Source organism: Etheostoma spectabile, chromosome 15 (genome assembly GCF_008692095.1).
Source record: "Etheostoma spectabile isolate EspeVRDwgs_2016 chromosome 15, UIUC_Espe_1.0, whole genome shotgun sequence".
Taxonomy (NCBI): Eukaryota; Metazoa; Chordata; class Actinopteri; order Perciformes; family Percidae; genus Etheostoma; species Etheostoma spectabile.
Window position 1 is genome coordinate 18689700 of NC_045747.1, and position 4330 is coordinate 18694029.

At 38.2% G+C, this 4330-nt stretch overlaps 1 protein-coding gene across 4 annotated transcripts in view; it reads left to right on the forward strand.

Moving 5' to 3' along the window:
* Positions 1-4330, forward strand: part of shisa6 (shisa family member 6) — a 150855-nt gene that overhangs the window by 93799 nt on the left and 52726 nt on the right. The window lies entirely within an intron of this gene.

The window sequence follows — 4330 nt, forward strand, 5'->3', positions numbered from 1 at the left end:
TCCACAACATTTCAATCATTTTAAGGTCAGAACTTTTGACTTGGCTTTTCAAAACATTCATTTTATTCTTCTTAAGGTAGGTGGGTAGATTATTTTGTCACAATATAACAGGTTATATAGTATGAAGTATAAATTGAGTTTGTAACTCCCTTCTCTCATAGCAGAAAATATAAGTTTAATATACTGTAGAAGCAATTATAAAATGGTAAACAGAATAAAATCTAACTAGTGGAGCAGTGTGGGATGAATTAGAATGTGAGAGTACTGAGAGACTTTGGAGAAAAGTGCCCTGCAGTATGGTGGTGCGGCAGCAGAAGCTCCATACCCTCAGAAGGCCGATGGTGATCAGCTGTGGCTGGGGGGGTACTGTCCTTTAGGATCCTTTGGGCTCTGCGTATGCACCTCACTCCCTGATATCACTGAGCTGGGGAGGGTAGTACCAATGATCCTGCTGAGCAGTTTTAACCTCCCGCTAGTGCCCTCAGGTCCTGGTCATGGTCCTGGTCCTGGGCTGTGCCACATATGCCAGTTTGGGATGTTTCCAGTCAGGATGCTTTCTATTGCTCCTCTCTAAAAGCTGACAATAACTTGCGTGGGAATTTGGCTGATGTAGTCAGGAGTGTGTGTAGTTTTATTTTTAAGAGGGTTGTTGGGGGGCTTGTTAAATTGAGTTATGTTCATCTGTTGCTGACCATCGTGGTGATGTCATTTTAGGCAAATAATAAATTATTAACTTGTTCAAATTTTTTCTATTATGTTCACTTGCAGAATAGTTAAGTTTAGTTGAAATGTCCCTTTGTTGTTAATCTATTGTTATTTTATGCAAATAATAAATGAATCAATTTATTTATTAAAATGTTTAGATTATGTTCACTTGCTTGTTGTCTATTACACACACTAGAGCCACACCCCCCACTGGACTGTAGGTCTATATGTGAGACATGTTTTTAAATTTGTGAGTGTCACAGTCAACTCCTAAAACAGTTCACGCAGTATAATAGCACACATGGAAATCAGCCAAACATTATGACGAGAAAGAGCTCATTTTGGTGAGTAGGCTAATGACTTAAGCAGCAGGGCAAAGAAACGTGATTTGTGAAAGCAGTTATAATGAAAATAATGGAAAATGTTTAGCTTTCCAAAGTTACTGAACATAAAACTTAATTTCTTTCATCTCCATATGACAGCAGTTTGCACACAGCAGGCATGGTGCGACACCTACTGGTCTGTTTTTGTAATCGTTTTGAACTGCCCTTGATGGTCCATTACGTGGAAACCACAATAAAGATACATTTAATTATTTAATATAGCGCTAGCAGTACCAACTCTGCACACACAAGTTCTCAGGTTAGGCTACCCTATATTACCAGTTGTATTTAACCAAACAATGCGCTCATTAAACGGGGCTGGTGATGTGCACGTGGATAGGCTCGATATTAAATAACTATAATAAACTACTGTTGCTAACATTTTTCTTTGGGTCCAGGTTCATATCAGCCTATTTATTGATTGATTTTTTTTCTTCTAACGTTACTCTGGTATAACGTTAGTGCAGCACAATTTACCCGTTATAAAAGCTTGGCTTTTATTTTTATAGGCTATATTTACTATTACTTCCGGCCCACCTGTCTTTATTGTAATGTAGATCTTCAAACGGAGCAATGAGAAAGAAAATAAGAATTTCAACAAAACAAAAAAAACGGTCCGTATTTGAAATTGGTTTACTGTTTTTCGTTTTGATTCGAAACCAAAACGGAAAGAACGGCTCTCCTTTTACCGTCTCTTTGTTTTTGGTTTGAAACGACAAACGAAAACGGTGGTTTTCCGTTATTTCGTTTTGTGGTTCAAACAAAAAAACAACGATCAAAACGTACACGGACCCCTGTCAATGGGATTAAAGCTTTTATGTATGTCCTATTTACCCACTGAACTGTCGTTATTCACCTATGACAAGGTAAAATCGGTTTTGCATTCTATCACCCCTATAATGTAACAGGCACTGTTTTAAACACATAGATAACATTGTAAAATAGAACTAGCTTGTTTAGGCAACAAATAATACATAGTGTTAGAAAATCTTCAGGGATTGGCTTCTAATGAGTCACGTAAAACTATTAAAATGAGGACGTAACGCGCCGTCATTGAGCTGTTTTCTTGCATTCACGTGTCAAGCAAAAATAAACCAATGAAGACATAGTATGTGAACATATCTACAAGTGACTCATATTAAACACTAATGCAAAAAATGTTCATCGTCAAGATGTTTCCGTTTGTCATTCCCGCACTAGTGACTTGTGACAACTGACGTAGGGGAAACGTGTGATCCATCCCAGCTTTGAGGAGAAGTCTCAGGACTAGGGCATGTGCACGCACTCTCACTAATGAGGACCACACAGGTGTCTGACATTAAGCTTGGACACCTTTTGTCAAGACAAGTCTGTGGACCTTTTGCACAGCAGACATTTGGACTTGTCATAGTAGGAAAAGCACAGCTGAAATTGATAACCTTAACAATGGCTTAATTCCATCAAATGTCCCAGTAAGCTGAGTCAACATGCACAGTACCAGGGCCTCTCCTAAGTGGAATGCAGCCATCATTAATGGTTTTGAATACACCTTAGCCTTTCCTACTATGACATGTCAACATGTTCGCAGCGATAAAGGTCTATTGGCCCTTTTGACTCTTGATACAAATGTTAATCAGGACAAAATGTGCAAAGATTTTTTTTGCAATGTGGAATAGAACAAAATACCAGTAAAAGAATTAACATGCTGAGAAACAGACATGCAGCTAGATGTAGAATTGCAGGGTAGCTACTAAAAATGCACACAAGAAATGAATTAATGCAACTAAGAACTAACATGCCACGGAGTATGTTCTAATGCTTCTTCATAGAAGCCAAATGCGGAATGTTGATAATTTTGCACAGCGACTGGTATGTGCAAGATTTTTCAGAAAGATATTTGGAGAAAAATCATTCATCTTAATTACAGTTAAACCATTAGCTAATGTTTCAATTCCTCTACAAATGCTTCTATGTTTTCAAACTGAACATACATTGGAATGCTGTTTTCAATGTAAGCCTTCATTGACAAGCAGCAGTAAACGTGATATCTAGGACAGGTTTTTGGCAAATCTCAATCCTGTTTGCACATTCAGGATGCGGAGTGAAGTTTGAGGTATGACCCCAGTATCACCTGGTGCAGCATCAGAGTCAACATCCGCGTTCAAAGCTCATCAGGGTTTCCCACTGAGCTCATTAGCGAGCTGCCACTCACTCCACACAGCAGAAACGACTGAGTGTTTTCAGAGTCCTTTTAATCAACCAAGAGATTGACCCAGGATGAGTTTGGCCCAAAATGCTACAGCGTGTTTGGCATCAGAATGGATGTTTGGCACAAGCATGGTCAGGTGATTTTTGGTGCTTTTTGTCGCATGGTAAGCAAAGAAGCTCACTTGTAGTTGTCAAGTCCTGTAATGTCCTTTTGCATTCAAATTGTACCCAATTTTCTTGGAAAAAAAGCATAATCCAAATCCAAAATCTGCATTGTTTCAATTAAGCACATTCACTCAGACAGTGATGCGATATGTCATTGCTGTTGTGCAGTGCATTTATAATATTTTGTCCGCAAAATGCAAGGCAGCTGCTCAAACACTGATGACGATTAATTTGTCATTATGCCTCATAGCGGTGTATTTCTGTGCTTCAAGAAAGAAATGGCATCATTAGTGGAAGACAGCGTAATCAATTCTAAACCAAGAGGTGAACCATTTCTCACAGATTTCTGATGCTTTTTTTGTTTAAAACCTTTAATTCATGCAGAGAGCTCAAATCCTTCATAGTATTCCATAAATCACATCTTTCAATATATGTGGGATGGAATCTGATTTTGTTTTAAAAAATACTTTTCTATTTTTTTGTGTATTTGTGAGGTACACAATTCAGAAGTTTTAATGAATAGTTGCAACAATGTATGGTCCTAAATGGCTTTGGTTTTCTGCAGTACTTTAGTTTTGGAAATGTATTTAGTCAATACTTGCTAAAACTAGAAATGCCGTGGTAACTTTTGATGCCACCATCATTATCGTCACTTGAGTTCTCTACAGAGCAGCAGATTTAAAGCGCATGCACAATAATGTCTCTTTCATGTCAAATTAAAATGAATAAAATTGCAACCCATCAGATGTAGAGGGGAGTGTTTAAAAATGTTTTCTCCAGTAAAGGCTTATCTTACAATGATTACCACATGGCGTTGTGCTAACCAGATTCTGCCTTCACTGTTACATCCATTGCAGTGACGTGCGGTGATGTCAGTAAGAGGGTAGGCA